The sequence below is a fragment of the Geotrypetes seraphini genome, chromosome 2 (genome assembly GCF_902459505.1).
Source record: "Geotrypetes seraphini chromosome 2, aGeoSer1.1, whole genome shotgun sequence".
In the NCBI taxonomy this organism is placed as follows: domain Eukaryota; kingdom Metazoa; phylum Chordata; class Amphibia; order Gymnophiona; family Dermophiidae; genus Geotrypetes; species Geotrypetes seraphini.
Window position 1 is genome coordinate 430,161,640 of NC_047085.1, and position 26,814 is coordinate 430,188,453.

Here is a 26,814-nt window from a genome sequence, read left to right on the forward strand (position 1 = left end):
GAGTGTTATTTCCTTGCCTCTAAATACTTTGTCATCCATCATTATAGAATGATGGCATATTTCTTCACTACTAGTTGCTTCCTTGTTTACGAAGGAACCCAAGAGATTAAAACTCTTTATAGCTTTTATGCTATCACCTTCAAGTTCAGAATCTTCACCATTTTCTATGACCATGCTCTTCATCTTATTTATTTTCAGTTCTAATCTGATTTTATGACTGTCATCTTCGACTTTCCTCGGTAGTATCTTCTTTGCTGCTGGCGATGAGAGTTTTGTCATCTGCATAAATGCAGGTTGTTTGTTTCAACCACCAACTTTGAAACCGACACTCTCATCTTCCAAATTTGCTATTCTAAAAGTCGCTTCACCATAAAGGTTAAACAGGTATGGCAACAAGATGCATCCTTATCAAGCACCACGTTTTATTGGAAACCATTCAATATTGCCATATTCAGTTCGCAATGCAGCTTCATTTTCATAGAGGTTCTTTATAAGCAAAATTATGTATTTTGATTTTCCTGTTTGTACTAGAGTTCTTCATAATTTTGCTGGTGTGTGGAATTAATGCAATTGTTCTATAGTCTTTGGCATCACCTTTCTTAGGTATAGGTATGCATAATGATCTTCTGCAGTCAGTTGGTCATGTTTTTGTCTTCCAAATCTATTGACACTATCAAGCACATTGGAATACCATCAATACCACGTGACTTGTTTGATAAATCCTTAACTACAGCTATAACTTCCTCTCTTAAAATACCTGGTTCTTCTTTAGCATCAATATCCAATTTCTCAATGTTTTCTACATTGCTTTTATTGTATAGATTTTCCATGTATTCTTTCCATCTCTTTTTAATGCTTTTTGGGTTATTCACTATTATTCCACTGGCATCTTTAAGCATCCCCCATCAAGGCTGAAATTTCTGCCGCAATCTAATATCCCGATAAGCCTATTTGGTTGTACCATACACATGCTCCAATTCAATTTTCTGACATACATCTTGAAAATATATTTCCTTGTCTTGCTGAACTTGATTTTGAAATGCTTGATACATTTGCAATACTTTATCTCTATCACCAGAAAGTTTTACTTCTCTTCTTTGTTCTGCTACTTTTCTAATCTTTTCTGAGATCCAAGGCAATCTTTTAGCTTCCTTTCTCTTCTGAAGTGTTTTTTCATTTTCATCACTAATTACGGTTTTGATAGTATTCCATAACTCCTCAGGTTCTCTATCACCTATATCAAGAGCAGCAACTCTATTATTTAGTTTTATCCAATAGTCTTCTGGAATATTCTCAGTGTCATGTTGCTCTCATGGGGGTTCTGGAATCTTCCTATTCTTTGAGATGCTGGAATGTTGCTGCTCTTTGGGTTTTGGCCAGGTACTAGGGACCTGGATTGGCCACCATGAGAGCGAGCTACTGGGCTTGATGGACCATTGGTCTGACCCAGTAAGGCTATTCTTATGTTCATGTTTTGGAAGGCCATGAGTGATCTTCTTACAGAATTTTACCTTGATCTTAAGTTAAAAGCTTGTGGTCACTTTTTATTACAGTTACTTTATTTGATATATTGCAATTATTAACATAAAAGTTAAACAAAGTGGTTTACAATAGTCACTTCCACAATTTGCTCCTGGTTTAGTCCGTGCCATCAAAATTGCAGATTTCCATCTCCGACCAATACAAATATAATCAATATGATTTCAATATGGAGAGGTCCATGTGTATTGGTGACATTTATGATGTTGAAAATATGTATTCATAATTGACAATTGATTAGTTTTACAAAACTGTACTAAATTGTCACCCACTTCATTTCTTTCTGCTATACCATTATTTTCCAACCACTGCATCTTCAGATATACTTCCTACTTTAGCATTAAAGTCCCACATAATGATCAATAGATCTTATTTTGGCATTTAATCTATAACCAACAAACCACAGTGGCGGTCCAAAACAGTTGGTGTGCAATTTTATTGGTCAAATCACAATGTAGTGTGATGACTCAACACGCACGTGTTTTGGCCTCTACGGCCTGCCTCAGGAGCCTTTGTGAACCAGAACCGCAATTATTTCTATGACTAAGAAAATGATTGTTCACAAACACTAGAAAAATCGCCCATGGAAGCGCAGACACAAACTGCACACATCAAGCAAGTAAGGGAATTACTGAACACTGTGTTACTGCAATGTCAACAGGATTCATACTACCAGGATCCATACTACCAAATCGCTGCAGCACTGTCAGTGTGCTAAAATAGATTCTGCTAGGAAGAGCTATATTTAGAGTGATAGACACTAAAACATTTAGCATGAATGCCAATCTGGAATCTGCAAAAACAAAAACCTCCCAAACCCCAAGAATAGTAACTGGACAAGGGAGAGAGACAAAAGCAGAAACGGCTCAACTACATTCACCAACCTGTCAATAATGTTTAAGGCATAAGTACCGTATTTTCACATAGATAACGCGCACCCGTGTAAAACGCGCACACGGGTATAGCGCGCAAAAAACACACATTTATGTACAGAAATTTTTATATACCGCGCACACCCGTATACCGCGCATGCTGCCCGACTCTCCCGTCGCCGCCTGACTCTCCTTTCGCCCGCCCCGACTCTCCTCTGGCCACCCCGACTCTCCTTTCGCCCGCCCGACTCTCCTCTCCCCCTTCACCCCCCCAGGACCGCTCGCACCCCCACCCCGAAGGACCGCTCGCACGCACTCCCACCCGCACCCGCACCCCCACCCTGAAGGACCGCTCGCACCCCCACAGCCTCCTGACCCCCCCATCATGTAGAAGTCCTGCTGCTTCCTCTTAGCGGTCCCGATTCCCCGACACGATCGGGGCAAGAGGGAGCTCAAGCCCTCTTGCCCCAGCCAACCGCGGCACCCCCGACACGATCGGGGCAAGAGGGAGCTCAAGCCCTCTTGCCCCAGCCAACCGCGGCACCCCCGACACGATCGGGGCAAGAGGGAGCTCAAGCCCTCTTGCCCCCCCGACTCCCCAACTCCCCGACAATATCGGGCCAGGAGGGAGCCCAAGTCCTCCTGGCTCTTGCGAACCCCCCCCCCCCGCTAGTTGTTCGGGCCAGAAGGGAGCCCAAACCCTCCTGGCCACGGCGACCCCCTAACCCCACCCCGCACTACATTACGGGCAGGAGGGATCCCAGGCCCTCCTGCCCTCGACGCAAACCCCCCTCCCCCCAACGACCGCCCCCCCCAAGAACCTCCGACCGCCCCCCCCAGCCGACCCGCGACCCCCCTGGCCGACCCCCACGACCCCCCCACCCCCCTTCCCCGTACCTTTAGTAGTTGGCCGGACAGACGGGAGCCAAACCCGCCTGTCCGGCAGGCAGCCAACGAAGGAATGAGGCCGGATTGGCCCATCCGTCCTAAAGCTCCGCCTACTGGTGGGGCCTAAGGCGCGTGGGCCAATCAGAATAGGCCCTGGAGCCTTAGGTCCCACCTGGGGGCGCGGCCTGAGGCACATGGTCGGGTTGGGCCCATGTGCCTCAGGCCGCGCCCCCAGGTGGGACCTAAGGCTCCAGGGCCTATTCTGATTGGCCCACACGCCTTAGGCCCCACCAGTAGGCGGAGCTTTAGGACGGATGGGCCAATCCGGCCTCATTCCTTCGTTGGCTGCCTGCCGGACAGGCGGGTTTGGCTCCCGTCTGTCCGGCCAACTACCAAAGGTACGGGGAAGGGGGGTGGGGGGGTCGTGGGGGTCGGCCAGGGGGGTCGCGGGTCGGCTGGGGGGGCGGTCGGAGGTTCTTGGGGGGGGGCGGTCGTTGGGGGGGGAGGGGGGTTTGCGTCGAGGGCAGGAGGGCCTGGGATCCCTCCTGCCCGTAATGTAGTGCGGGGTGGGGTTAGGGGGTCGCCGTGGCCAGGAGGGTTTGGGCTCCCTTCTGGCCCGATATTGTCGGGAAGTCGGCGGTCCTTCGGGGTGGGGGTGCGAGTGGTCCTGCCGGGGGGGGGGGATGTATCGGACGTCGGGGAGTCGGCCGGGCAAGAGGGCTTGGGCTCCCTCTTGCTCCGATCGTGGATGCGGGTGCGGGTGGGAGCGCGTGCGAGCGGTCGTTCGGGGTGGGGGTGCGAGCGGTCCTGCTGGGGGGGTGAATCGGGCGTCGGGCGGGGTGGGAACTATGTTTAAAAACTTTTGTATACCGCGCTCACGCATATAACGCGCGAGGGGTATGCGCGGTAGGTAAAAAGGCGTATAACGCGCGCGTTATATGCGTGAAAATACGGTAAGTTAAACGGGAGAGCCCTCAGTCACACAGCCACCCACTAGAAGTCAAGTGGAAAAGGCTGTCACATGGCTTACACCCAAACAAGTGTTAACTGTGAAACATCCCCGGGCTCTACTCCGTATTTTTACAATAAAGTGCACCCAACAGTGCTAAGTATGAAAAAAGATATACATAAATCAAAAAAACACACTTTACCATCCACTACGATTGTCTCTGCCCCTTGTCCAGGGGGGCAAAAAACGTCCAAGTCCAGCCAAGCAAAAAAACAGGAAGTACTTAGCTTCTCCGTGAAGACAAACAGCCAGCAAAGATATATTTCGTCCAACGGGACTCCGTTTCAGGGGTGCACACCCCCTTCTTCAGGAACGGCTGGGCTGCGCTGTGACCATCCAAATCATCCGGCACAGCAAGGATTGACAAAGCAGGAAATGGCGCTGAACCGAACAGAACGCCTCCAATTTAAACAGCAGACCCAATAAGGTGATTGGACAAGAAAAAAGAAAAACTACGTGACTCCAAAGAACTTCAGAGGGACCAGAAAAACACGGCCCGGAGTCAGCTAAAATGGTGAACTGCAAAAAAAATTCAATGAAAAATAGCAGAACTAACCTTCAAAAAACACAATTAATTAAAAGGTGTGTTGCCATTCAATATAATCATTGTGTCCCATAGGAGCTAACGCTTGGAGTTCAAAAATCCAATACTGCTCCCTCCGTTGTAACCACAGTACTTTATCTCCTTGATGACTCTCATAGACCTGTTCAATGATAGACCAACGTAGATCCTGAAAAGTATGTCCCAACTGGATACAATGAGGCACCAACGGAGAATTCATTGACTGGGTATTTATACGTGAGCGGTGCTCAATCAAACGTGTTTTGATTTTTCTTTGAGTACGGCCCACGTATACCATACGACAAGAGCATGTAATAATATATATCACCCACATGGAACTACATGTGGTGACAGATTTGAGAGCATATGTCTTAAGAGTCTTAGGGTGTTGCCATGTATTACCCTCAATAGTAACCTTGCACAAATCACAGGTCTCACTACATCTTGAGTGCTGTCCCTCCTGGATCTTATGGTTATGTTCAGCAATATATCTGGAATGAACCACATAATCTGCAACATTTTTGGTACGAGAATATGCTATGCAGGGGGGTTCATGAAAAATGGAATGAAGCTCGAGAATATGCCAGTGCTTTTTGATGCTTTGAGCAACAACGGCCGCTTGATCAGAGAACGACAACACACAAACTGTTTTAACCTCTTTTTGAGGGGGAGTGGAGGACAGCAACAAGGCCCGGTTGGCATATAAGGCTCTGTGATAAGCATTCTGCAGGATACGATGCGGGTATCCTCGCTCTCTGTGGTATAATTTCTGGGCTTGAATACGGAACTCATCAGTATCTGTGCATAACCTCCGAATACGGAGGAACTGGCTTATAGGAAGGGATTGTTTAAGCTTGGTGGGATGACAACTGGTGTAGCTTAAATAATTATTAACCTCCACCGCTTTTCTATAGACAGTGGTGGTTAATATTTGGTTGGACTTCTGGACCCATACGTCCAAAAAAGCTATTTGATGTTGATCAGATGTCATAGTGAATCTCAAGTTTATGTCCAACGTATTGAGCCAATCCACAAAATGCACCAACAATTCTGGAGGGCCCATCCAGATTCAAAAACATCGTCAATAAATCTATACCAGACTTTGATATAAGCAAACCACTGAGATGGATACAAGTGGGTTTCCTCAAATCGGGAAACATATAGATTAGCGATGCTGGGGGCCGCTGCAGTGCCCATGGCAACGCCATGTGTCTGTAGAAAAAACTGATGGTCAAATTGAAAATAGTTGTGATTCAAAACCAGCTGCGCTAGTTGGATAAGCAAATCCGCTCTTATACGCTCATGATGAATGTCCTGCATGAAAATCCCGGAAATTAATTCAAGAGCAGCATTTTGTGGTATGTTGGAATATAAGGATTCTAAATCCATGGTAACTAAAAGGTAAGTATCGCGGACATCCGTAATCTGTGCAATACTTGACAGAAAGTGGGTAGTATCTTTCAGGTAAGACCTAGCTTTTGTAACTTGAGGTTTAAGAAACCAATCAATAAATTTGGACAAAGGCTCCAGGACAGTGCCTCTAAGAGACACTATAGGTCTGCCCGGTGGGGGATTAACGTTCTTATGAACCTTAGGAACGATATAAAACGTCGGGCGGCAAGGGGATGACAATTTAAGAAATCTTTTTTCAGCTCCCGTGAGTTGTCCTTCGTCATACAGATAACCATCAGATGAACAGAAGCACTCTGCCTTGAAGCCAAATCAAATGGGCTTCTCCTTCATGAACATCATGAAGGAAGTGTCTGCCAAAATATGGAATCATCTGTTCATCAATACTCAAGTTGTGTGAAAAAACACCAAATTGTGTAATTAATGCAAGACCCATCCCACAAGTTCCAGTCCGGTATTATTTGTTCTAAAACATGTCTTCTATATTCTGCATAGGTGCAGATAATGAGAATAGTCTGCAAGACAGGTGTTGCGGCAGATGTGAGATTGCAGTAGTGGAATTATGAGTTCCTCGCAGAAAACAGAGTGGGAACTAGGAGGTGTGTTCATAAGGCTGTCTTTCACACTCGAGGTTAGACAGTCCACTGCTCTGTGAGTGTGAAGTGGCTACTCCAATAAGGCCTGAATGAAGTGGATAGTTGGGACATAGTGTTGAACTGTCACTTGAGCCTGTTTTTTGATGTGTTGTATTGGTCATTGTTGTGGTTGGGCAGTCTAGAGACATCTTCAGGCATCCAAAGGCTTCAGCATGAACAGATTTAATTATGTAGCTACAGCCTCAACACTACAGAGAACTCAAGGAAGGTCAGGTGACATTGGTCTTTCTGATTTAGAGCTGATAGTTTTAGTAGTTTGGTGTTTTCTTTCAAAATCTTCTTTTTCACCTCCTCCCATTGGGGTTTCATTGTTTTTCTGCTTCTGTCCTTGGTACTAGCAGCCAGCCCTTATGCAAGGCTTAGTTCTGCGAGAGATGAGACCTACACACTCAGTTTAGCAGATGCCTGCCACTTTCGTTGTGTCTTCAAGTTATTAGTGAGTAGAAGTCACAACATTATAAGTTAGCTTCTACACTGAGAACCCTAATATTCAAAATTTTTAAACCAGCAAGAAAAGGCTTCTGGCCAGTGAAATTCAAGGGGTGTTCAATAATTTATCTACCTGAGTATGAAAGAAAGTAGCAAGCATGTCAAAACAAGTCTGTGCATGTTGTGAAATGTCTCAAGGTTACTCATGCAAAGTTGTGGCTCAATGCAAGTCTAACATTCCAAGAGACAGGATGTCAGGAGAGTCTACGTGTGAATCAAGTACGAAATTGCTAGATGAAAGAAAAGAGGATAGAAGGGTATAGATAGAGGATTACTATACAGGTCCTGGACCTGATGGGCCGCCGCGTGAGCAGACTGCTGGGCATGATGGACCTCTGGTCTGACCCAGCAGAGGCACTGCTTATGTTCTTAATGTTCATTCAGTGATAAAATCTCTCACAAAAGAAAGGGAAAAGCCAAAGGAGATCCATGAATGCATGACTGCAGTTTATGGTGAGTCTTCCCCATCATCGTACAAAGTAAAATTTTATAGCAAGCAGTAGGGTAGAGAGTCCATTGAAGATGACCCTCTCACTGGACGGCCTGTGGAAGCAACTTCCACAGAAATGTGCAAGAAAGTCAAGAATTTAATTTTGTCACACAGACAAATTAAGGTTTCCCGAATAGCTGAATAAATGGACATCTCGGCAAGTACAGTTTAGAAAATAATTTATGAAAAGTTGGGCATGTCCAAGGTTAGTGTAAGATGGGTTCCAAGAATGCTGGCGCCATATCAGAAAGCCATGAGGCTACAGTGCTGTTAGTAGAACTTGGAGATGCTCTGTGATGACCAAGCAATTTTTTTTCATCATTTGGTGATTGGAGATGAGACTTTGGTCTATCACAGAGATCCTTAGTCCAAAATGGAGTCAATGTAGTGGAAGCACAAGTCAGCCCCAAGCCCCCCAAAAATTCAAGACTGAAAAATCTATAGGCAAAGTCATGGCAACTGTCTTCTGGGATGATCAAGAACTTTTGCTTCTTGAATTCATGCCACATAAGACAACCATAACCAGGGAGAGTTACACCAACACAATGATCACTTTGCGGGAGTCAATCAAGGAGAAAAGCCAAGGAAAACTCACAGCATTTGTGTTGCTTCATCATGATAGTGCGCCGGTACACATGTCACGAATGTGGTTTTCAGCAGCTGAACCATCCACCTTACAGTCCTGACCTGGCTCCCTCGGATTATTTCCTGTTAAAGTTTTGAAGAAATCTCTATGTGGACAGCGTTTTATACGTGATGAAGACATCAAGGAAGCTGTGACATCCTGGTTTGCAAGCCAAACAGAATTCTTTTCAAAGGAGTTAAAGTCATTGCAGGAAAAGTGGATGAAGTTTATGAAGCTATCCGGAGACTATACTGAAAAATAAAACAAAAATTGTTTGAAAACTCTTTTCTTTCCTACCGAGGTAGATTAAATTATTGATCGCCCCTCGTAGCATATTGATGCCTAACTGTGGATATTTAGCATAACAAAGCCAGCTAGGCAGTGATATGCAGCACTATCCTGCTATGTTTAGCTGATAAAACAGGCTGCATAAATAGGCCTATCTTTAGCTGCTAAGCACTTAATCAGTTAGCACCGGATGTCAGCATAACTAGTTAAGTTGCCACAGCTAAAAATAAAACTGGATATTCAATGCTGGTTGCCGGAAAAGGCCTGGCATTGAATATCTGGGTTGAGTGCTGGCATTAGGCTGATAGTGTGCTGCCTAGCACAGGCTGAATATCAGCCATATAATGTTCACATGCCATTATTTGGTGCACAAGTTTTGTATTTGGAGTCGGATGACAGCGGCTACCTCGGGAGACCCTTGATAAAGCGTAATAACGTGAAACATGTCGGGTCTGGCTCCCAGGTTGGCGGACGCAGAGATAAGTACACAGTATTATAAATAAGTAAATAAAAAGAGAATGGCACATAGCACTTTAAACGCACATTGAAATATATATTAAATTATTTATGCTTCGAATATTTACGAATGCGGAATAGCCAATGATGAAGGTTACCACGTAATTCTCCCCGCAGGTGCAAACGGTAAAGCAGTGGAGTGGTGGGACTGAGGCTTCCACATACAGTTATTGAGGAATTTTTTAAGAGGTTTTGAATATCTAGTCCTTGCTTGGTGGTATACTACTTCATTATTTGGTGATGTGCATGCGCTAAAAATCTTTAATGTATCCTATATTGAAATTATGGTATACACATTAATATTTTTATCACACACTTGGTAAATCTTTCTAGAATCAATGACTTCAGTAGTTGGAACCTAAGAACAGTACCGGGCAGAGCTTTGGATTCTTGCCCAGAAGAAGAAAAAAAAACAACAAATTTTTAGATTGAATCGGGTTGGGCAGACTGGATGGACCATTCGGGTCTTTATCGATATGCCATCATCTACTATGTTACTATGTTATGGCACATAGGCCTCAAAGTATGTAAAATGATCAAGATTTCACAGCAAATATAACCACTGGCTAACTTTTATATTAAAGGGGTTATATAATAGTATCTCTGCTTTGACTTGATAAAGCCTCAATGTGTATCTAATCTTCAGGACTCATCGTCATTCTAAGACCTTTAAAACAAATTTCACTTGCTGTGCAAGTGCTTTTCTTTCTCCTATCCGCAGGCTGCATATTGTGTATTTTCAGTTTTGAGGTCTCATGGGTTGATGAGGAATAACACTTCTTTGATGAATGTGGTCTCAGGGAAGTTTCCTGATGAGATCAGTCTCAAATTTCTATTTAGTGTTTATACCCAGAAGAGGAGCAAAGCTCAAATGTGCTAAAAGAAATGTGGATAAATTGTTTTGAGCACTGTTATGGGGTTTTTTTTCATGCACATTTTAATGCAGTATGGAAGTGGTTTTAAAAAGCCATTTTAATGGCTGGAAGAGTGCAAAATTGTTCACCCTATGAATGGGTTAAAGCACACATGAATTAGCAGAGATAAATATGGGTGGGTAGTTTATTAGCCTTAAGTTAATTTTCTGTGAAAGTGTGGACTATGTAGGAATATAAGCCTGTTATTTCAGCAATCAAGTCCATTATCATTCAGTTTAACAACTTGGTTCTTAAGTTCAGTCTCACCGACTTGCTCTGTGTGCAGAGTAAGTTTGGCAGTGTTGTACTGTGCCACTGTGCCAACTCTTTCTAGCTTATTTTTGAACTGCAAAAACAGATGTTTCAGGATATTGGGAGACAGCCAGAAAAATGTTGAGGTTCTATATTAGGCTGCCTGTGACTTAACTGACTTTTTCCATTTCTAATTTTCATTGATATTTTTTAGTGACTTTTAAAGCTTTTAAATCCATTAGGCTGGGGGAATGCCACTAAGGCACATACATCTATGTCTAAAGATCCCACTGTCTCAAGGTTGCTGGTTCATATCCTTTTTGGGTCAGTATAGGCTGAAGAGTATTACTTGAAATTTGTTGGTAACCTATGGAGCTCTTTTCGAAAAAGAAAAAAAAAAAGTCCAAAAAGTGGCATAAAAGGGCAGATGGACATTTTTCTCTGCTTTGGGTAACATATTTTTGTTTTTCTATTTTTCCTGCATACTTGTTTTCATGATGTTTGTTCTTCTTTTCAATATTTGCACTTTATGCTCAAAGCTTAATGTGATGTTATTTTTTCATGATGTATTATTTTATTGATTGTCATTTTATAGACTTTTATTTGTTAGGTCCTATTAATGTTTTTTCATATTTTAGACTCCTGATGCAGGCCTTTGACCGAAACACGACTCGTGTTTCAGTCAGAGGCCTGCATCAGGAGGGGGAAAAGAGAGAGCAGCGAGGAAGGTTGGCTCCCTCAATCCTCCCTGGGGCTCTTCCAAAAATGGGCTGTTGGCTATGCTCCTGGACTGTAGGTATTGAAATCTACTTTTTTCTATCAATTTATGCCTCACAAATCCAAACGTAAGTAAGCCTGTTGACTCAGAACCTAAATTCTGGCCTGGACTGATTTATTGAATTAAAAGGAGAGTGCTGCGTGAGGGAATTATTGTGCCATTAGCTTCCCAGATTAAGCTGGTCCCTATCCTCCATACAAGTTACTAAATAAAAAATTATACTACTTTGTTCTCAGTTTTAATGTAAAGTTGATCTTAAGCTAATCATTGATTGTAAACCACTCTTAAACTTTGTGTATATAAAATACTTGAATAGAATAGAACATGACCTGTCTGATACTCACCAGGGTTACATTAATATTTCAAATTAATTTGTTACTCTAATATTCACATAACTAACACCAGTTCCATCTTAAACTGGACTGGAGTCTTTTAACTGCATTGCTGCCAGTGGGGGGAGGCACTTCAATATTGTGTGTTCATTCAATCACTAGAAGGCAAGAAAGTTCCCTGTAGTCCAGCAGAGCTTGCCTATCATTCACTATTGAAAAAGTGGTAGTTAATCAGCACACACCCTTCCCCCCACACACTGGCAGGAGGACTCCCACTCAGCTTAAAGGGAGCAACGATGACAGTATGGAAGGTTCCCGGTGCTAATCGCAATGTTATACCCCCAATGGGCGTGTACATATGGTGCAATGGACTTATTTAAAGTTATTTTAATTTTTTTTTACTCTTAAATTAATTTGTCTCTAAGAGCGTTTCACTAAATATGATCTATTACAAGCTTTTGGAGATATAGCATTAAAAATCAAGATACAGTATTGGATCTGATAAACTTAGCCAGTGCTGATCTAAAGTGCAGTTAGGGAAAAATACTGAGCTTCATGGTGTGTTCATATTTACTGCAATTAAGTCACCTGCTGTTTTATGCTTATTAAATTAAGGAAACTATAATCTAGGAGTACTGCCGAGGCAGCATTCACAGTCCCTGGGAGGAGGGCTGAGTCAGACAGTGTTCTTATGACAGTATTTTGAGAGCTAGGTTATTTATTTATAAAATCCTCCTTCCATAAATTAAATATAGACGTGGTTACAATCTAAAAAGTACTTTAAAAAATACAGTACATAAAAGTATCTATGAAAACAAAAACCCCAAGCCCTCTTGACTAGCCCTGGACTCTATTGCATCAAAACCCTGCCACTTCCCTCAGCGCCCTTCATTTATTTAATTAATTTTCTATCTCATTCTCCCCAGTGAACTCAGAATGGGTTACAGGTTAACATACATAATATACAGTTAACAGGTTACAATTTGCCATAGTTACATATAAGTTTATGTAATACAAGTTGTTATCCTAGCATGACACATACTGAGGATCTGGTAACAATATACATTTCTTTGAAATCCACCAACCGTAGGCAGGGGCACATTTTTATTGCTTTCCTAAAGTTCAGGAGTCCTTCAAGGGATCTGATCTGTGAGGGCAGTTGATGCCATCATTTGGCAGTTTGCAGTTGAAGGGCATGTTTCACCCTGGGAGTGGTCTGTTCGGCACGTATGGAGAAAGCTTGGTTGTCTTATAGCCTGGTGCCATGTTGTGCAAGGATTTTAACGCTAGCATCAAGCCCTTAAAAACACAACATTTGGCTATGGGTAGCCAGTGGGCTGATGATAGATCTTAGGAGACAGGGTTGTGGGCATGGAGGTTCTTTATAAGTCTGTTTGTTGCTTTTTGTACATGCTGGAGACGTATGTTCTTTGCTGTGAGCCCGATGAATAGTGCGTTGCAGTAGTCCAGGCGTGAGAGGACGAAGGCATAGAGTAGTTGGGTGAAGTCAGGCTCAGAAAAGTAGTTCATAATCCTGTAAATCTTGCATATATTTAAATATAGGATGAGATTTTTGGGCCCAAAAATGGCCCAAACATGGGGGTCTCGTCCTATATTTGGGTCATCACCAGACCCCCCCTACCTGACGATGCAGGCCTCTGATAGGCCGGGACAGGCGAGATCCCTCCCATCTCCCGGCCCGGCCAATACAAATAAATTTTTTTACCCCCGACCCCCCCGTCTACCTTGTCAGTTATCCTTGGTGGTCCAATGGTATATGCTTCTGCCCTGCACACTTCCTTCCGGGCTTGGGACTCGCCAGTTGGGGCTCGCAGCGCACAGGCATGCAGGAACAAGCTATTCGAGCTCCCGCGCAGCCCTGCGCCGCTAGCTGAATGACTGCAGCCTGTTCTTGCGAGACTCATGGGACCTGGTGGCAATCATTCAGCTAGTGGTGCAGGGCCGTGCGGGAGCTCGAGAAGCTTGCTCCTGCATGCCTGTGCGCCGTGAGCCCGAGCCCAGAAGGAGGTGTGCAGGGCAGGAGCATATACCGCTGGACCACCATGGATAACTGACAAGGTACATGGGGGGCTGGGAGGGGTGTTCCAGAAAAGGTACGCAGGGGGGAGGGAAGGGGGGCTGGGGGTGTGTGTTTCAGAACAGGTACGTGCGTGGGGGGTAGGGTAAAAAAATGGGCCAGGCCGGGAGACAGGAGGGATCTCTCCTGTCCCGGCCTACCACTAGATCACCAGAGGTGGAAGAGGAGGTGGGACAGGGTGCAAAGCCTAGAAGGGAGAAGGGACAGGGTGCAGTGCAGAGCTTGGCAAGTAGTAAGAGGGGCTGGCTGCATAGCCTGGTAGGGCAGGGAGGAAAGGGGACTGGGTGTAGAACCTGGCAGGGGAAGGCGTGAGGGAGAGGACACTGGGTGCAGATCCTGGCAGGGTATGGCACTTGAATATTAAGCCCCCATTTTATATTTGAGTCAACCATTTTTCCTCCTTTTTGGGAGGCAAAATTGGGGTCTCGACTTATATTTGGATCAACTTATATTCACATATATATGGTAACGTGCAAAAAGCCAAGTTTTCACCTTGTGTTCCAATGAAAAAAGTAGAGCTTAACAATAGACTTCCAATAAATAGCAAATGGATTCATACAATACATACATTTGCCACCTGGCTACTCTCCTTGCTCCTGTTGGAAGTCTGTAATTAAACCTATTTTTCTCCATTGGATGTTGTATCATGGGTTTCCTTTAGGACTTTGAATGTGGCCACAGATGTGTTCCCACATCAACCAATTTTTAACATTTGGCTAAAGTATTAGAAAAGACAGCACTAATGGAATTAAGAACCTTTCTTTCCAAAACTAATGCTCTTTATCCAGAACAACAGCAACAACCAAAGTATCCTCAACGTTCCACAAAAACTGGAAGAGCCACAATCCCAAAAAAGGAGCAGAACCGATGTACAGGATCAAACAAGTTTATTCCAACATATAAATGGTAAGTGTTTATACAAAAATGACAATCGGTGAAGCTGGCAAGACCAATCAAAGTGGAGAGAGAGTTGAAGTACAGTCCAAATAGGAGGCACAACATAGAAGCACAAGGAGCCTTCCAGTTCCGAGCAATCAAAAATATATTAAAAGACCCAACATGGTTCTTATTTAAGCATGTCCACCTGCATCAGGGGTCTAAATACAATACAATATATATGTGGAAAGTCATTTTTGATAGGACATCTAACTGATTCTGGATGTCTTGGGAAAGACATCCAGAAATCCAGGAGAGAAAACAACCTTTCTCTTTTTATATATATATATATATATATATATCTTTATTCATTTTCATTCTAAAAACAGTGCATATAAAAATTGCATAGCAAGTTACCTGAAAAAACAGCACTTATATCCATCAGTGAAATACATAAGAATAATTTTAATGCCCCTCCCCCCTGATTTCAATATATTCAAGATACCCATACAATAGTACTAACAACTCATAAATAAACCAGTCCCTATACATTATCCTTCTCCCTCCCACCCAGCCCCCTTCCCTGGATGTAAAAAGTATAACCAAAAGTAAAGGGAAAAATCATTCAATTAGAATCAATAAAATTGGTTAATGGACCCTACATCAGATTAAATCACTTAATATTACCCCTTTGTTCAGACATCATTTTCTCGTTACGATAACACAAGCATATCAAATTCCACCAAAAAGTGAAATTTAAGCTGTCACAATTCTTCCAGTTTTTCGTAATCATTTGGATGGCTACCCCAGTCATTATAACCAATAACCTGTTTTTATGTCTGTCTACTGGAAATATAGGAGATAACACATAATACCGCTTCATATGATAGCAGAACCATAGTCTCCAGAATCAGAGTAATATGTCCCCATATAGATCTCCAAAAACTGAGTATCAAAAGACAGTGGAACGATAGATAATCCAGTGTCCCTATATTGAGATGACAGTGCCAGCATCTATTTGACTTAGAATTATCTAATTTCTGCAAATGAACAAGGGTCCAAAAACTTATGCAACAACAACAAAACTTATGCAACAACAACAAAAAAAAACAGGCTTGTCTCATAGATGCTAATGTTGTACACCTCATCCTCCAAGACCAAATCCGTAGCCATTGAGTAGCAGAAATCTGCTCCTTAATCTCAATGCTCCAAATATCTCTCAAACTTGTTTTTGGTTTCTTATTCATATAGCCAGATATTAATTTATACCACTTGGCTGCCTGATGCCCCAGCAAATCTGTCTGGAAGCATAGGCCTGGCAAGCTATACTGATTTTATAGATTTCGCCAATCAGGGAACCCCTTCTGAATGGCTTGCTTCAAGTGCAACAATTTATATGCTTGAGACTTGGAGATACCGAATGATTGATGCAGTCATGAAAAATCAAGCATTTTCCCATTAGATATCACATCATCTAGCGTACATATACCTGCCTGCAACCAATGCTTCCAGAGGATCATAAACTCGCCAATTTGAATCTTGGAGTTCAACCATAAGGACTGACACGTGGATTTTTCTACTGGAATCTCTGTTAAGTTGTTAATAAATTTTAAGGTGCTCCATGTGGCAAATAAGATATCATTGTCCTTATAAATTCTGGGCAATTTGATACTCACCGTATGACATGGGGCTCCTTTTACTAAGCCGCATTAGGGCTTTAACGCACAGAATAGCGTGCGCTAGACCTTAATGCCAGCATTGAGCTGGTGTTAGATCTAGAAGCGTAGCGCGGGGTGTAGGGTGCGGTAATTTCCTGCGTGCGCTAAAAACGCTAGCGTACCTTAGTAAAAGGAGCCCATAATCTTAATGAGGACATAAGTTGCCATTCTAAGTAAAATTCAAAATGAGGACTGGAATCAGTTAGGTCATGGAATGAAGCCCTCAGTAACCTGTGGGTGCTGAATATTTATAACAACAACCTAATACAGGTAGGTACTTTTTCATTCATCGGGCTTCAAACCGCATTTTTTTGATTTGTTTTTCAATGCTTGTAAAACTTGTTTAATAATTATCAAAAACTTTAAAATTTAAAGGTTTGCTCTTATCATTTATGCAAACAGTTGTAAAGCGACACTTATCTTATTGAGCGGGTCACTTATCAGCTGTGCTCAGACTATCGGACCGACGGGACCCGTTTCGCCACTCGGGCTTCATCTAGGGTCAATGTAGTCGAGCTGTAATTAAAAGAGTTTTGGATTATAATCCATCTACTTGAACAGTTTTATACAAATATTTGACCTTACTTAAACATTAAAAACGGTACTCACCGCTCACAGCGTCATCCGGCTTTTCGGATTCAAAAAATGGCGTCGGCAAACACACTCTTGTGCGCATGCCTTATATTCATAGATGGCTGTGACATCACAAGCCTTTAACACGCCCATTTTTTCTTTTTCTATTGTTATTTGTTAAAATATATATGTGTAAATGTATATAAATTATTACAGGAAAGCGTACCAATCAATAGAATTATTTAAGCCATGAGGTTTCAAGGTGTTGAACGTAAAAATCCATTTACATTCTACCTGGTGAAGCTTCTTTTGTCTATTGCCTCCCCTTGGTGTTGGTTCAATTGTATCGAAACAAAAACACTTAAGATCTTTAAACCTGTGATTTTTATCTATACAGTGTTCGACCAAAGGAGCCGATGTTTTCATGTGTTTTAAATTGGATTTGTGTTCTGAGAGTCTCTGTTTGAACGGTCTTGTCGACATACCTATATACCACAGGTTGCAAGGGCAAATAATTGTGTAGATGATATGGTCCGAAGAACAAGTCAAAAAATGACTAATGCTGACTTTCCTTCCATTCTTTTCAAAAGACTTGGTTGGCATTACCATCTCACAAAATGCACACTTGCCACATCTAAAAAAACCTTTAGGAAGCAGGCTGGACGTGCGGCTGATTGTAGATTTTAAAAGCGCTGGACTCAACAAATCCTTTAGATTTCTATCTCTTGCAAACGCTATTCTTAACTTATCTTCCTGGAACAAAGGATGGGATTGTATAATGCTCCAGTTATTTCTAAGGATAGCAGCAGGTATATTCCCTCTAGCAGAAAACCGCATAACGCAGGTTTGTACATCTTCTTGTTGAACTTTAGTATCCCTGTCTTCTAAAAGAGCCTCTCTATTGTAATATCTCGCTCTTTTATAGGCTTGTTTAAGAACAGTTTTGGGATATCCTCTTTCAGTCAATTTGATTTTCAATTTTTTAGCTTGTGATTTGAAATTCCTTAAAGAGGAACAGTTTCTTCTCAATCTGAGAAACTGGGAGAATGGTAAGTTTTTTCTCAGCGCTATCGGGTGGCAGCTCTTAAAATCCAACAAGGTGTTCCTTTCCGTAGGTTTTAAATGAACATCAAACTCAAAATGATCACATTCTTGTATTATCATTAAGTCCAAAAAAATGATTTTATCCATGGCATAAGTCATTGTGAATTGAATGTTAACATCACAACCATTAAGCCAGCTTTTGAACTGTAAAAGATTTTGTTCAGATCCGGTCCATAACATTATGATGTCGTCGATGTATCGATACCATTTGTAAATATGGACATCAAAAGGAGACTGCTTGATCCATGTGGTTTCAAAACATTCCATGAAAAGGTTCGCAACGGACGGAGCAAAAGTTGCCCCCATTGCAACACCCTTCTTTTGCTTAAAAAAACAATTGTCAAATAGAAAGAAATTTTCTTTCATTGCTGTCCTTGCTAGGAAACAAAGAAAATCTGAAGGAATTAAATGAGGACGAATGCGGGCTTCCAAAATGTTCTGGATGACAATTAAAGCTTCATCCTGGGGGATAGACGTGTATAATGACACAACATCAAAAGAAACTAGAAGAAAAGGAAAATCCTCCTTAGGAATGCTGTCGAACTTGTTAATAATGTCTTTTGAGTCTCTTAAAAAAGAATCCATCTTGCTAACTTCAGATTTCAAAAAATGGTCAACAAATATTGAAAGTGGTTCCAGGAGAGATCCACGGGACGACATAATAGGTCTACCCGGAGGGTTAGACAGACTTTTGTGTATCTTAGGCAACGTGTACAACACAGGTACCAATGGAGATTTAGTATTTAGAAATTTATGATCTTTGAAAGTGAGAAATCCTGCACTTAAACCTTTATCAGTTTCTATCAAAATTTTTCTCTGTATACGTTTTGTGGGATTTAAAGCTAGTTTTTCATAAGTGTCTAGGTCACTTAGTTGTCTAAAGATTTCCTGACAGTAATCTTTTTTATCACTGACTACTATTGCCCCACCTTTATCTGCTTTCTTTATTATGATTGTGCTGTCTTTTTTAAGTTCAATTAGAGCCTTTTGTTCTTCCCTGGTTAGGTTAGCTTTGTACCGGGGATTGGTGTTGGTCCATTCTATGATATCTCGCAATACACATTGTTTGAAAGCATTAATAACTGGATCGAGAGGGATTGGAGGGGCCCAAGTGGAAGGAGGATTAACCACCGTATGATCTCCGGACATCGTAGTGTTATTAAAGAAAACTTTAATTTGTAGTTTTCTCAAAAATTTCTCAAAATCCACATTAAATTGAAATAAATCAAAATTGGTTGAAGGCACAAAGGACAAACCATGTGATAACAGAGACATCTCGTTGTCATTTAAATCCCTGCTAGACAAATTGATCACCACTGGCTTGGTCTGGTCTGTGACCGTGTGTGTGGTCTGTTGCGTTGAGACCCTCCTCGACTTCTTACCCGGCCTCTCCTGGGGGGTTGACCTCTTGACAAAAAAGAAGAAGAATGATTGCTACTTGTAGAGCTGGATGAAGAATGACCATCAGAGCTGACAGATTGAGTCATATCGTCTGGTTTTTGGGTATCTTTTTTATACATCCATGAATACACTCTATTCGCAGAATAATCATGTTCATCCCTCTTGAACTTACGGACCTTGTTCTTTTTTATAGAATCCTTCAATTTAGACATATTATCTTCCAAATTCTTAAAATGAATCTCAAAATCATTCTCAGAAAGAGAGGATTTTAAAGATGTTAAATCTGCATCCAGTTTGGCTTTTTGTTCATTGACAATTTTGTTACTATGTTGAATAATTAGCAACATTAAATCTAATGAACATTTATTAAGTATCTTATTCCAAACTTCAACAAAGCCGCTGTCTTCTTTAAAAATTTGCGGAGCTTTGTTGATGCGGAGACCTCTTGGAATTCGCTCCAATTTGCAGTATTCTATCAGCATGCTGCTGTTAATATCCATGCTGACAATGGACTTAAATAACTTGGTAACATCATTCCATGGTGAAGTACAAGAAGTTGTAATTTCTGCAACATCAAATTGCGAAGGGACATTAAGCAATGTTCCCATAACATCTACTGAAAAGCTATGAGCGCTTTTCCACTGTTCTACAATTGTGATACAAAGTGATTCACTACTGGACAAGAATGGTAATCAGTCCTTTGAGTACAAAAAGTCAAATTCAAAATGAGGACTGGAATCAGTTAGGTCATGGAATGAAGCCCTCAGTAACCTGTGGGTGCTGAATATTTATAACAACAACCTAATACAGGTAGGTACTTTTTCATTCATCGGGCTTCAAACCGCATTTTTTTGATTTGTTTTTCAATGCTTGTAAAACTTGTTTAATAATTATCAAAAACTTTAAAATTTAAAGGTTTGCTCTTATAATTTATGCAAACAGTTGTAAAGCGACACTTATCTTATTGAGCGGGTCACTTATCAGCTGTGCTCAGACTATCGGACCGACGGGACCCGTTTCGCCACTCGGGCTTCATCTAGGGTCAATGTAGTCGAGCTGTAATTAAAAGAGTTTTGGATTATAATCCATCTACTTGAACAGTTTTATACAAATGTTTGACCTTACTTAAACATTAAAAACGGTACTCACCGCTCACAGCGTCATCCGGCTTTTCGGATTCAAAAAATGGCGTCGGCAAACACACTCTTGTGCGCATGCCTTATATTCATAGATGGCTGTGACATCACAAGCCTTTAAACACGCCCATTTTTTCTTTTTCTATTGTTATTTGTTAAAATATATATGTGTAAATGTATATAAATTATTACAGGAAAGCGTACCAATCAATAGAATTATTTAAGCCATGAGGTTTCAAGGTGTTGAACGTAAAAATCCATTTACATTCTACCTGGTGAAGCTTCTTTTGTCTATTGCCTCCCCTTGGTGTTGGTTCAATTGTATCGAAACAAAAACACTTAAGATCTTTAAACCTGTGATTTTTATCTATGCTCCTTTGGTCGAACACTGTATAGATAAAAATCACAGGTTTAAAGATCTTAAGTGTTTTTGTTTCGATACAATTGAACCAACACCAAGGGGAGGCAATAGACAAAAGAAGCTTCACCAGGTAGAATGTAAATGGATTTTTACGTTCAACACCTTGAAACCTCATGGCTTAAATAATTCTATTGATTGGTACGCTTTCCTGTAATAATTTATATACATTTACACATATATATTTTAACAAATAACAATAGAAAAAGAAAAAATGGGCGTGTTAAAGGCTTGTGATGTCACAGCCATCTATGAATATAAGGCATGCGCACAAGAGTGTGTTTGCCGACGCCATTTTTTGAATCCGAAAAGCCGGATGACGCTGTGAGCGGTGAGTACCGTTTTTAATGTTTAAGTAAGGTCAAACATTTGTATAAAACTGTTCAAGTAGATGGATTATAATCCAAAACTCTTTTAATTACAGCTCGACTACATTGACCCTAGATGAAGCCCGAGTGGCGAAACGGGTCCCGTCGGTCCGATAGTCTGAGCACAGCTGATAAGTGACCCGCTCAATAAGATAAGTGTCGCTTTACAACTGTTTGCATAAATTATAAGAGCAAACCTTTAAATTTTAAAGTTTTTGATAATTATTAAACAAGTTTTACAAGCATTGAAAAACAAATCAAAAAAATGCGGTTTGAAGCCCGATGAATGAAAAAGTACCTACCTGTATTAGGTTGTTGTTATAAATATTCAGCACCCACAGGTTACTGAGGGCTTCATTCCATGACCTAACTGATTCCAGTCCTCATTTTGAATTTGACTTTTTGTACTCAAAGGACTGATTACCATTCTTGTCCAGTAGTGAATCACATTCTAAGTAAAGCCAATCAAGGAGATGTTCCATGAGCTCAGGAAGGATCCAATACATACCCTGATGCAGTATATAGGCCTAATGGTACCTATAAAAATTTGGGAAATTTACCCCACCCGCCACAATTGGTTTTTGTAAAGATACTAAAGCTATTCTGGCAGTTTTATCAGCCAAATAAATTTAGTAAGAATACTATTTAACTTCTTATAAAAGGACCCTTGAAAATAAACTGGCAACATACTGATTTGATAGCAAATTACGGGCAAAATCATCATCTTGACAGTTTGAACTGTCCCCCACCAAGAAAGATGTAATGAGTTCCATTGCTTACACAATTCTGTGACCTTCAACAATAAAGATTTTTCATTTACTCTCATTGTATCTTCCAGTGTTTTTTGAATCCAAATACCTAAATATTTTATACCCTCTTCCAAGTTTATTCAGGTTTTTGATTAAATGCTTGTTCAAAATGAAAAGCGATTTACAAAATATTTTAAAAAATAACATATAGACAAATAAATATTTTGACAAACTGAACATACTTGGCCAAGATAACAAATCTACTAGAGATCAGACAAATAAGACGTACATGACCACAGTGGCGTAACAAGGGGGAGGTGGGGGGGGAGGTCCGCCCCTGGTGCAAGGCACAAGGGGGTGTTCAGGTGGCCACTTACCGGGGAATAGGCTGCCGCCGGGGAAAGGCTGCCATTGCCGTCATCAGAAAAAAGCCGGTGCCGAATTCTCTCTCCCTGCTGCTTCTCTTCCATGAGCCGAGCAATTCTAGCCGTCCGACAACAATTCTGACGTCGGAGAGGACGTTCTGGGCCAGCCAATCACTGCCTGGCTGGCCTGGAACATCCTCCCCGACGTTAGAATTGACGGACAGCCAGAGTTGTCGGCCTGCGGGAAACAAGCAGGGTGAATTCGGCGCCGGCCTGTTTCCGATGGCCAGTGGCAGCCTTTCCCCGGGGGTGGTGGCAGCATGGTGGTGGTAGCGGCGGTGGCATGGGGGAGGGAAGGGAGAAAGAAAGAAAGGGGGGAGCTAGGGAGAAAGAAAGAAATGGGGGGAGCCAGAAAGAAAGAAAGGGGGCAGGGTTAAAGAAAGAAAAAAATGGGGCATGGGGAAGAGAGAGAAAGACAGACATACAGAAAGAAAGGGGGCATGGAGAGAGAAAGAAAGAAGGGGACAGGATGAAACAAAGAAAAAGTTGGGGGAGGGAATGAAGTCTGGAGGAGAGGAAGCATACAGGAGGCTGAAAGAAGGGAAGAAATATTGGATGCACAGTCAGAAGAATAAAGTGCAACCAGAGACTGATGGTAAGAACGTCTTCGGACACCGACTAGCCCGCCTGCTTGGCAGGGCTTTAAACTAGGTAAGTTGGGGGAGGGGACCTACTCATATACTGGTGTGGAAAGGAACTATCCTGATGGGACGAGTCGACACTCTGTTTCCGAGGTAAGGACCCAATTTGCAAACAGTTCTCTAGGAGCCACACAGACTCAGTCAGGAATAGCCTTACAGGGACTCAGCAAACACAAACACAAAGTGTGGAGGGCCATGTATGTTAATGCACACAGTTTAGGCCAGGGGTGTCGAAGTCGGTCCTCGAGGGCCGCAATCCAGTCGGGTTTTCAAGATTTCCCCAATGAATATGCATGAGATCTATGTGCATGCACTGCTTTCAATGCATATTCATTGGGGAAATTCTGAAAACCCGACTGGATTGCGGCCCTCGAGGACCGACTTCGACACCTGTGGTTTAGGCAATAAAATTCTAGAACTGGAAACTGAAATAAGGGATGCCAACCTGGACGTGGTGGCAATATCCGAGACTTGGTTCACGGACGCACATGGGTGGGATATGGCTATACCGGGGTACAATCTACTTCGTCAGGACAGAGAGGGCAGGTTAGGTGGAGGGGTAGCACTATACATTAAAGAGGACATCAAAACCACCAGGATCACTGATGTCAAGTATACCGGGGAGTCCTTCTGGGTAAACCTGGCAAGAGGTGGCAAAAAATGCCTGTATCTTGGTGTGGTATACAGACCTCCAAGACAACCGGAAGACATGGACGCAGAATTAATTGAAGACATAGAGAATATAACTCTACGAGGCGACACTGTACTGCTAGGGGACTTCAACATGCCTGATGCAGACTGGAACACATTTTCAGCAACAACCAGTAGCAGCAGGAGGCTTTTGACCTCCATAAAAAGAAGCGGTGCTAACGGCTCACCAAGACCAGCAGCAGCATCAGGAGCCCCTCTCCAGCAGGGCACCTGATCAGTTACACCCCTCCCCCGATCCAGCAGGGGAGAACACTTTGAAAGAAGCGGTGCTAACGGCTCACCAAGACCAGCAGCAGCATCAGGAGCCTCTCTCCAGCAGGGCACCTGATCAGTTACACCCCTCCCCCGATCCAGCAGGGGAGAACACTTTGAAAGAAGCGGTGCTAACGGCTCACCAAGACCAACAGCAGCATCAGGAGCCCCTCTCCAGCAGGGCACCTGATCACAGTTACACCCCTCCCCCGATCCAGCAGGGGAGAACACTTTGAAAGAAGTGGTGCTAACAGCTCACTGAGACCAGCAGCAGTATCAGGAGCCCCTCTCCAGCAGGGCACCTGATCACAGTTATACCCCTCCCTCGATCCAGCAGGGGAGAACACTTTGAAAGAAGCGATGCTAAAGGTTCCCCGAGACCAGCAGCAGTATCAGGAGCCCCTCTCCAGCAGGGCACCTGATCACAGTTATACCCCTCCCTCGATCCAGCAGGGGAGAACACTTTGAAAGAAGCGATGCTAAAGGTTCCCCGAGACCAGCAGCAGTATCAGGAGCCCCTCCCTCGATCCAGCAGGGCACCTGATCACAGCTCCACCCCTTCCCCTATCCAGCAGGGGAGAACACTTTGAAAGAAGCGATGCTAAAGGTTCCCCGAGACCAGCAGCAGTATCAGGAGCCCCTCTCCAGCAGGGCACCTGATCAGTTACACCCCTCCCCCGATCCAGCAGGGGAGAACACTTTGAAAGAAGTGGTGCTAACGGCTCACTGAGACCAGCAGCAGTATCAGGAGCCCCTCTCCAGCAGGGCACCTGATCAGTTACACCCCTCCCCCGATCCAGCAGGAGAGAACACTTTATTTTTTTATTTTTCTGTTGATACTTATTTTTTATCTCTATTTTTTATTTATTTTACTTATTTATTTTTAATTCTATCTTTAAATTTATTTATTCATTACTTGGTGGAATATTCATTTCTATCTCTATCTCTGTCTTTATATTTTATCTTTATTTTTCATAAATTGTCTCTTCAGGTACTTTAGTTAGATTGTGAGCCTTTGGGACAGTTAGGGAATTTCTAAGTACCTATCTTATTTATTTTTATTTATTGTATCTTTTAATGCATTCATTTTTGTAAACCGCTTAGAAACCTCACGGTTATTAGCGGTATATAAGAATTAAATTAATTAATTAATTAATAAAAGGAGTGCATCTCAGACAGATGGTAACTGAGCCCACTAGGGCCCAGGCGATCCTAGACCTGGTACTCACCAACGGGGAAAGCGTCTCAGAGGTCTCGGTAGGAGATACGCTAGCCTCCAGCGACCATAACATGGTACGGTTCAACCTTGGGAAAGGATCCCCTAAATCAATTACAAAAACAAAGGTGCTCCAATTCCGGGGCACCGACTTCGCACGCATGGGAGATTTCGTTCATCAGATGCTGCAGGACCAAGCAGAGACCGGCAATGTGGAAACTATGTGGTCGTACCTGAAATCATCTATACACGAAGCAACTAATCGCTACATAAAATCAGTAGATAAACAACAAAGAAACAACAAACCCCAATGGTTCACTGAAGAGATCTCTCACCTCATTAAGGAGAAGAAAAAAGCATTTCTTTCCTACAAACGTACGCAGAGAAGAGAAACTAAAGTAGAATATAAGACCACATCTGCAGCAGTCAAAACAGCAGTTAGGGAGGCCAAACTTCGAGTGGAAGAAACTCTGGCAAAAAACATTAAAAAGGGGACAAATCCTTCTTTAGGTATATCAGTGATAGGAAACGGAACACAGACGGTATAGTACGCCTTAGACAACCAAACGGAAACTACGCAGTGGTGGATTCAGAAAAAGCAGAACTACTAAATGAATATTTCTGCTCAGTCTTCAACTGCGAAGCACCGGGACACGGACCACAGTTGATGATAAAACAAGACGTGGACGACCCGTTTCAGAATTTCGAGTTCACACCTGGGGACGTTTACAACGAACTGGCAAGGCTAAAGGTAAACAAGGCCATGGGACCGGACAATTTACACCCAAGAGTGCTCAGAGAATTGAGAGACGTTCTGGCGGAACCGTTGGCAGTGCTCTTCAATCTCTCACTAAGTACGGGGAAAGTTCCGTTGGACTGGAAAACAGCCAACGTCGTTCCTCTACATAAAAAGGGTTGCAAGGCTGAGGCTGCAAACTATAGACCGGTAAGCCTCACCTCAATAGTGTGTAAACTCATGGAAACACTAATTAAGTATAAATTAGATACGATCCTGAACGAGGGAAATCTCCGGGATCCCAGCCAACATGGATTCACCAAGGGTAGGTCATGCCAGTCAAATCTAATCAGCTTCTTTGACTGGGTAACAAGAAGACTGGACTCAGGAGAGTCCTTGGACGTCATGTACCTGGACTTCAGCAAAGCGTTTGACAGCGTCCCACACCGCAGGCTGCTGAACAAGATGAAATTGATGGGATTAGGAGAGACTCTAACTGCATGGGTTAAAGATTGGCTTAGTGGCAGACTTCAGAGGGTGGTGGTTAACGGTACCCTCTCTAAAATGTCGGAGGTGACTAGCGGAGTGCCACAGGGTTCAGTCCTGGGCCCACTCCTCTTCAACATATTCATTGGGGATCTGACTCAAGGGCTTCAAGGCAAGGTAACCTTATTCGCTGATGACGCCAAACTATGCTATATAGTAAACGGCTATAATCTACAGGATGCTATGAAGCAAGACCTGCGTACTTTAGAAAGTTGGTCCTTGATAT

General features: G+C 42.6%; 1 protein-coding gene across 4 annotated transcripts in view; it reads left to right on the forward strand.

Moving 5' to 3' along the window:
• Positions 1-26,814, forward strand: part of PTER (phosphotriesterase related) — a 118,435-nt gene that overhangs the window by 18,835 nt on the left and 72,786 nt on the right. Inside the window, exon 1 of one of the 4 annotated variants that reach the window (XM_033931269.1) lies at positions 14,525-14,624. The exons of the other annotated variants lie outside the window; for them this stretch is intronic. The gene's annotated coding sequence lies outside the window, so the exon portion shown is untranslated. Of the gene's footprint in view, positions 1-14,524; positions 14,625-26,814 lie in introns of those variants that run through there. 4 annotated transcript variants of the gene reach the window in all.